Here is a 9,138-nt window from a genome sequence, read left to right as displayed (position 1 = left end):
GTGGGTAGTTGTAGGGGGGGGCCGCCCCCCCCCCCCCAGTGGGGCATGGTCATCAGCTTCCCCTTCCTGCTCCAGGTTTGATTTCTGTCTTTGTTTCTGGCTCCTGACCGCCTACTCATTTTTTTTTTCCAGCTAGATTATGAATACCACAATTAAAATACTGCGATTATATCCAACTCTTTCGTGTGTCTGCAGTAGGAGGGGGGGATTGTCTGTGCATCACTTTAACCTGTGGTGGTGCTGAAAGAGGTCGCTAACAATGGATATGTATTTTCGAATATTATAAACCACGTGTACAGCACCTCTCTCCGCCCCACCACCCCAGGTGTTCTATAGTTACCGGTCAGTTGCTGCCAGTTCTGCTAAACGTCAGATCCTGTTCCAGTTATGTTAGCCAGCCTCCTGCCCAAGGGTCTCATCCTCTTCAGGGTAGTTGCTTTATAAACTGGAACAAAAGGAGTCCGCCCAAATTCTTAAGTACTGTTATTAAGCCTTAGAGGCATGCTTTTGAGTGAGTTTACTGTCCATGGAAGAAATTAGATCAAGAAACCTGGGAATAGAGTCCTGCGAAAGTCTCCAAGCACCTGACGTTTTCTTTTCTAAGAATACTGGAAGTTTCTTCCACTGAATTTTTTGTAGCTATTTCTTTCTTTCGCGTGAGATTTATTTAATTTTTTTGTTTGTGTTTGTGAGAGGAGTGATTGATTGCCTTGGGGAAGTTTCCTTAGACAAAGATAAAAATCAAAGCTTAGGGACAGGTTCTGTGGCATAATGGTCATCATGGGCTGTTCAAGAGAAGCCAGATCCCACGTGGTGACTGTGGTTAAAATCCCTGGTCTGGTTGGCCTGCAACATGCCAGGCACATGGACAAGTACCCAAGATCCAATAGGCTGGAGAACCAGAGGAAGGGGATTGCCGTGTGCCCAGATCCCATGGAGGGCTCTCTTACTTCTTTCTGATGTGTGCACAAACACAGTCTATCATGAATAAAGGAAAAAAATGACAATGAAGAAAAAACAAATAGCTTCACATTTTCTGTTCTTTTCTTTTTAGAGAGAGATTTTAGAGAGAGTGTGCGTGCTCACCAGAGAGAAAGTGAGAACTCACCCCCTCCAGGGGTGATGGCCATGCCATAATCTCTTTTCCTCCAGTCTCCTCTTGGGATTTCGGGCACACATGCACATGCACCTGGAGTGAGTTTGAAACTGCCCAGCCTGGGACTCAAACTGCAGTTGACTGTGTGGGAGTCCAGAGACATAACCATTTCACCATCTGCTGGTCCCAAGTTTTATAGTTTTTTTTTTTTGGTCACAAATTTTATGCTGGTGGGTGTTTGTAGAGAATTAGTTCTTTCTAACAATGCAGACACATATGGAAATCTTTTGAATATTAGAAAATATCACTTCAAAAGTCCATTTTCTTGGTGTTTTTTTTCCTTTTTTTTTTTTTTTAAGTTATTTTTAATTTGGGTCATTGGAAAAGTCATGATGTATTTTTCTATGTTTCTCTATGCAAAAATGCATCATGACTTTTCCAACTATTCAGTTATTCAATAGATAACGTAATTAAGTTTTAAAGTTAAGAACTAAAAATGTAGGATTGACTAGCCAAGATTTGGGAGAAGACAGAAATCAAGAATGTGAACCTTGCTCGTTCTTATCCTAGAGAATATTTGCAGGTCTTGAAAGAGTAACTGAAGCATTGAGTTGCCCATTGAAAAACTCTGCAGGGTGAGGAGAAAAAGTGAAGGTCCATGGCCTGCTCAGGTTGGAACTCCTGGGGTGTTTCTCACAGTTTGGGATTGGAACCCTCAAGAGCTGCTCCTAGAAGCAAGGGTGGATTAGAACTTTATAAATAAGGCTTCATGTGGAGAATAGCCTCTCTTCAAGTGATTGGTAGGCCTAAGACATCTAAAACTCTAGATGTAGAATAGGGTGAATCTGGATTGCTAGTTCCCCAGGACTGTGGGGAGGTCCTGGATGTGTATCACGGGACCTCCCTGTGCATACCAGGCATGTGCATGTATGCCCAGCATCTGGGCTGGCTAAGAAGGGGTGGATAGTGGTATGAAGACCCTGTTGGAGACAATTGTTTCTCACCCCCTTCTCTCTGAAAAACAAAACCAAAAATGCCTTAAACAAATAAATGTCTAACATACAATTTAAAAAATAGCATGGTACTGCTTCTTTAACCTAATAAGTGTGTGTGCATGTGCACACACATGTACACATGTCAATTCAAAGTCAGCTTGTACAGGGACCAGTAGATGGCATAATGGTTACGTTGCTAGACTCCCACATAGCTGACTGCAGTTTGAGTCTCAGACCTGGCAGCTTCAAACTTAGGCTGGGTGCGTGTGCAGGCATGCCCAAAATCCTGAGAGGAGAGTGGAGGAGAAGGGATTGCAGCATGGCCATACCCGCTGTGGGGTGATTTCTTGCTTTTTGTCTCTCTGTCTCTCCAGAGAGTGCTTGTGTCCTACAGCAAAAATCTCTTGGGAAAACAAGTCAATATATACTTAATCTTAAGATGTCAAACACTATAGAGAGACATTCTCCCAAAATCAGGATGTCCAATGTTTTGTTTCTTTTTTTTTTTAACCATTATTTAACATTTAATGTTTAGCTAATGCAGTTAAATAAGAGAAATAAAAATTGGAAAAGAGGCGAACTGTCTTTCATCACAGAAAATATAAAAAACTCAAATGATTAATGGAAAAGTACCATTAAACTATAAAAAGTACCATTAAACTATAAAATTATAAAGTCACAACGTGTTGAAATTGCATACTGAAAGCAGGTTCCATGTATATAAACAGTAAGCAGTTTGCGAAGAAGATCTTGTATACAATAACAAAAGTTTAAATACTAAGATGTGATCTAATAAGAAACAGGTTAAAATATTAGAAAAGCTATGAAACAATCTTGAAACACTTAAAAATAATTTTGAGCAAATCGAAAAACATTGGATTTTTGAGTAGCAAAACAATAACTTGAAGATGTCATTTCTCTCCGCATTAGTTATAAATCTGAGACAACTGCAATAAAAATTTCTTTAGATTTTTTTTTTCCTTGGAACTAGAAAAATTGGTTAAAAATTTTATGTGGAAGAATGAACAAGTGAGACTAGCCAGGAAAAACTTGGCAGGAAGAGCAATGTAGTGCGTGGCTAATCCTATTAGAATATTGTAAGAACATTGTAAATCCTCTAAATTAAAGCAGTGAGATTCTGGCTTGAGAAAAGACTTAAAAGACAAATGGATTAGAATAAAATATCCAGAAATACATCTAAGGAAAATTTAGTATATAGCACAGTAGGCATTGAAGTCAGAAGGGAAAGCATTGACTTTAAATAGTGTTAGGGCAACTAGATAGTTATTTAAAAAGTTGTATTTTCCCCTCCTTCTCTTCCTTCCTTTTAAAAAAATTTATTATTCATTCATTTATTTATTTTGACAGGGTCTCACTATGTTGCCCAGGCTGGTCTTGAACTTGGCAATTCTCTTGCCTCAGCGTCCAAAGTAGTCGGAACTACAGGTCTGTATCACTGTCTCTGGCTGTATCTTTTTTTTTTATTTTTTTTTTAAGTTTTTGTTATAGGGTGCATGTGGTCACTGGAGACAGACAGATGGAGACAGAGAGAAAGAGGGAAAGGAAGAAACCACCCTCTGGGGGTGATAGCCTCCCTGCAGCCTCTTCTCCATTCTCCTTTTGGGATTTTGGGCATACATGCACAGACACCGTGTAAGTCTTAAAGCTGCTGGGTCCAGAACTCGAACCATGTAGTTGGCCATGCAGGATCTAAGCATTCTAACCTCCATGCCGTTGGCTGGCTCCTCTTTCTTTCTTTTTCCTTCTTTCTCTTTCTTTCTTTGTCTATGATATACTCTGGGATACATTACAAATGTACTAGAGATTTAAATAAAAACAAAAACAAAAACAAAAAACCAGAAAAACAAAATGCATACTAATATTAAAGGAAAATATCAATCTTATTTTTAAACCCAAAGTGGAGATTGCTAACTATGATTAAAAGAAAACTAGTCACAATGAATGAAGAGATTGATAAGTTTGACATTATTAAAAAAGAAAAAAAATAAGGTGGCATGATGATTAAGGCACTAGACTACCACATGGCTGAGTGGTTCAAGTCCTGAACCTGGCAGCTTGCTTTCTCACCCCTCCCCCATCTCTCTCTGGTGAGTACACATGCCCTGTACAAATTTTAAAAAAGTAGTAATAATAATGATAAACAAAAATAAATAATTTTTAAAAAAATAATTAGGAAAATTTGTAACTTCTATCTCAAATTATTAATATGCATAAGGTAATATGGATTTCCTAAAATTTGAGAAGAAATGGCCCCTCCTTCCATACATGCAAAAGGCAGAGGTATGAACAGAGAGTTTCATCATAGGTAAAAACATGCTAATGACCCTCCTTCACGGTTAGAGTAATGCTTGTCAAACCTACTGTGATATTTTTTGTCATCTCTCAGATTGAAGAAACTCCCAAAGATTGACATTGTAAATTTTGGTGAGGCTATGGGAAAACAGGTATTTTGTACACTGCAGTGAGGATACAAATTGGATGATGGTTTTTTCCCCAAAGTTACATGTCTTGGAATTTGGTGTTGGGAGGTGGTGACACCTAACGGGCTGTGATTAGGTCACAGTGATTGAATCATGGGCCCAACACTCTCATGAACAGGTTAGTGATGTTTTATGAGACCCCATTGAGTTCTAGCTATCCTGAGAAGAGGTTCTCGAGAGGATCTGGTTGTCACAAAATAGGAAGCTTCTCAGCAGCTTGCTCTGTCTCTGATCTCCTTCCTCTGTCCTTTCATCTGCCACATTGTAAGCCTGTGCCTTTGGCCTTTTCAGCCACCAAACTGGAATATTATGGTGTATTATCCTTTTAATGTCCCGAAGATATAGTATTCTTTCTAATTTATTAGTATCCTGTTTAGAATCTTTGCCCATTTTTCATTTCTCTTGTTTGGTTATCAAAATTATGCACTCTTTGTAAAATGAATTGCAAACTGTTCATCTTTTTCTATATCCTCTTATAGTTAATAACCTCATGTAGGGATTATTTATATCTTTCTCAGGGCTTTGGTAGGCTGTCTTTAAAATGTATCTAAATATAAAGATAGTTGCTTTCTCAAGAGACCTGCAAATGTGATTTCCAAATTCCAAATATAGCACTAATTCAATTATGCTTTTCTATTTAAAGAAGAAATTTGAAGAGAATTTACATTAAAGCATGAAGTTAGAACTGCAATAGAGAAGAATGCAGTTAGTCTTGTAAATGAAAAATATATCTTTCTATGAAAAGATTGAGAAGTGTAGATGGCCATGTTTCTCTCGTATTATTGTGATTTGAGCCTAGGATTATCCAGATTCTCATTTCTTAAAACTGCTAGTTCATAAAAGCTATGTGTCCCTTAGAAACATCTTTCCTTTAAACACATCATCCCACTTATCCAAAAATCCTTGTTATTAAAACGATTTGGCAGTTCTCATTCCTTTTTAACCAACCAGTTTTCATGTTCAACCAACTTTGCTCAGAAACATTTTACACTTTTTTTTTATAATGTGGAAAATTATTCAGTTTAATTGAAGAATGCCTGTTCAGAATTTCCAAAATGAAATTTGAGCTTAGACAAAGAAAGCCTCAGACAAAAAGGCTAATTTTTCATACGCTGCAGAAGACAGGGGCCATGAAGTGAACGTCTGTCTATGACCTTAGCCTTCGTGGTTCTTCCCATGGAACTGAATGGCTATTCTTCATTGTCGTTCAGTGACTCAGGCCTTGTGCACGAACACTTGTGTAGCACAGAGCTACACAGCGGGGCAATTCTTCACTAGTTTAAATTGTTTATAGATCCTTTTGTACCCATAACTCACAATTTAACCACCCCTCTAAGTGCATTTGTTTATACTTACTTAGGCTGAACACTGGGGCTTTTGAAAAGTTTGAATGTACTATCATACTGTGAAACGTCTCCCCATTACAGAAAAGAAGTCATGGGGGATGCGATAGAATATGACCTTTTGCCCCGAGGACAAATGCCAAGAGCCCAGAATGATGGGGAGAAGTTGGGGGAAGAAGTTATTCCTCCAACAACTGGATGAGGAGTGTGAAGCAGGTGGCTTCTGGGTTGGGAAGGTTGACAGCCTGGGCTTAGGAGTCAGGAGAGGTGCGAGGTGACTCATGAATGATGGAGAATTAGGGCTGTGAGAACGGTCACTGTGTGACAGGCAGGAGGAACACAGGAGCAGTTAGGGAGGTGTGAGAGTGGCTTCATGTGTGAAGAGGGACTTCATGCAAGACTGAAGCAAATATGGCAGGATGTAATATAGCAGACAAGGCACCAGTCAAGGAGGGCGTTGGGGTGCCCCCAAGGGGCAGCATGACCCCTTTGAAATTGGAGGAGGGTGGCCAGCTCTTCACACTAATGGTTAAGGGGGCTGGATCACACGTGGCTGACTGTGGTGACTTGAGGGACGCACTGGGCATATGTGCATGTGTGCATGCCCCAAATTATAACAGGGTGGAGAAATGGAGGAGAAGGACATGCAGCGTGACCATGCCACATAGGGGAGGGGGCGCTTTCTAACTCTCTCTGCATCTCTTCTTTCTGACAAGGACACGTGCCTCTGGCAATTAGACAGAAAGGAAGGAAGGGAGAGAGGGAAGGACAAAGTTACGGAAGGAGGGAGGGAAGGGGGATGGTAAGGAATGAAGGAAGGAAGAAAGAAAAGTTGGAGGAGGATTTCCCTGAGTGCAAGGTGGATAATAGTTAGGAAAGTTGGGGTGCATGCAATTAGGGAAGTCAGTTAGGGGCCCTTAGAGTTGTCCAGTTGACAATGAAGGTTACTGGCATTAAGGGAGTAGCCATGGAAACTATAGAAGTGATGGCTTCTGTGATATTAGAGGCTACAATCTATTGCTCTTGGTCACTGGCTGGATCTGGGGGCCTAAGGAATGGAATGATTTTGATTTCTGGCTTCACCAAATGGACAGATGGTAATGCATTTGCTAAGCCAGACCACTTTACAGAGATTGTTGCAAGAAGAGGGGTAGTGCGTGCTGGAAGGTGTGAGAAAGGTGAAGGTTTGAGACAGCCACATGGGAAATGGTCAGAGATCTCACTAGAGGCTGGCTAAGCAGCCTTTTGAGTCCAACTGAATGTGGGGACCATGCATAGTCTACATGGTTGTGTGATTTTTTTTTTTTACTCCTGGCTTGTGAGAAAGGTAGATGCTGACTAATGTCCAAGCTTGGGACTGGAGCTGAATGCACTTGGATACAAATGTCCCATCAAACAGTAGTTAAGAGATACAAGCAATCCACGTGCCCATCTATGGATGGCAAATAAGCAAAATGTGGTATGTCCATACAGTGGAATATTATTCAGCCTTAGAAAGGAAGAAAAATTCTGACACTCCTACAAAATGTGCCTTGTGGACATTATGCAAAGTGAAGTAACACCCTGACAAAAAGAAAAGTTCTGTATGACTCCACTTGTATGAGGTACTTAGAGTAGTCGACTTCATAGAAACAGGAAATAGAGTGGTGGTTGTCAGGAGCTAGAGGGAAGAGGATTAGGAGTTGTTTAATAATGACTACAAAGTTTCAGTTTTCAATGGTGAGATCCATTGTGCAACAATGTGAATATAGTTAACTATTGAGAACTCAAAGTAGTTAAGATGATAAATTCTGGGTGTCTCTGTGTGTGTGCAGGTGTATGTTTTTAATCACGTGTAAAAAAATTCCTTTTTTTCCTTAAGATAAACTATAACTGGGGCTGGCAGATGGCATGGTGGTTAAGGGTGCTGGTCTTCCACATGGTTGACTGTGGTTTGAGTCCTGGACCTGGCGGCTTGATTTCTCACTCCCCCATTTTTCTTTCTAATCAAAAATAAATAAATAAAGTTAAATAAAATAATACTTTAAAAAAAAGATATAGTATAACTTGGCCAGCAGGTGGCATGGCAGTTAAGGTGCTGGACACTCACATGACTGACCATGGTTCGAGTCCCAGACATGGTGGCTTGAGGATCATGCCAGGAACGTGTGTGCGCATGCCCAAAATACTGACAGAAGAATGGAGGAGAAGGGATTGCAGAGTGGCCATCTCTCCAGGAGAGATGCAGTAATGGTTAAGACAGGCAGAGTTTCTTTTTGCATGGGATCACATTTTAGGTAGAAGTAGAAAGGAAGAGGACAACAGTAAGAATGGGTTCTGAGAGGACCCAGAGACGCCCATGTACTAGAAGGGGGTGGAATAGTGACTTTGGATTGGGAGGTTAAAGCTGCTGGGCCCTGGGAGTAATAAAGGCACTGATCTCCATCTGGGAAGGAGCCTCAGGGCAGGGCACATCTAGTGAAAAGTGCTTGGGAGGAATGACTGCGTGTTTGAGAAACAGGACGCTCTTATGTCAAGAACATGGGCGAGAGTGAATGACGGCCGAGACAAGGTCAGCAGTCAGCATGATCACAAATGGCTTGGCGAGTCGAGGTTTGATTCTAAGGGCACAAAGAGACTGGCAGGTGTCGAGGAGCCAAGTAGCAGGATGTGCTTTATGTTTTAAAAGGTTGTTCCAGGGTCAGCAGGTGGTGAAGTGGTGAAGGTGCTAGACTCCCATGTAGTCGATGGCGGTTCGAGTCCTGAACCTGGTGGCTTGAAACTTACATGGGGCATGTGAGTGTGTGTGCTCCAAATCCAGAGAGTAGAAGTAGAATGGAGGAGAAGGGATTGTGGTGTAGCCATCCCCCCCCGGGGGGGGGGTGATTTCTCGCTTTCTGTCTCTCTGGTGAGCATATGCATCCTATAGTAAAAACCTCTTTAAAATAAATAAAGGTAGTTCTGTGGCTAGATGGTGGCACAGTGATAAACGCGACACTGTGACATGGATCCACAGGGAAAGGCTTTGGGTTCATCTTCCAAGACCTCCCTGACTACAAAGGACACACTTCTGCTCATAATCCAGGACCGGGTGTGGCCGATGTGGATTATGGCATCAAGACCCTATGGCGGGTGCTGTTTCTCTTTTTCTCTCTGTCTCTCTCACTCATCACAATAAGAAAGAAGATTAAAAACATAAAATAAAGTTTGTCCCAGCTGCTCTG

The sequence above is a fragment of the Tupaia chinensis genome, unplaced genomic scaffold, assembly GCF_000334495.1.
Source record: "Tupaia chinensis unplaced genomic scaffold, TupChi_1.0 Scaffold000048_1, whole genome shotgun sequence".
NCBI lineage: Eukaryota > Metazoa > Chordata > Mammalia > Scandentia > Tupaiidae > Tupaia > Tupaia belangeri.
The sequence above is the reverse complement of the archived record's forward strand: the minus strand, read 5'-3'. Positions refer to the sequence as shown.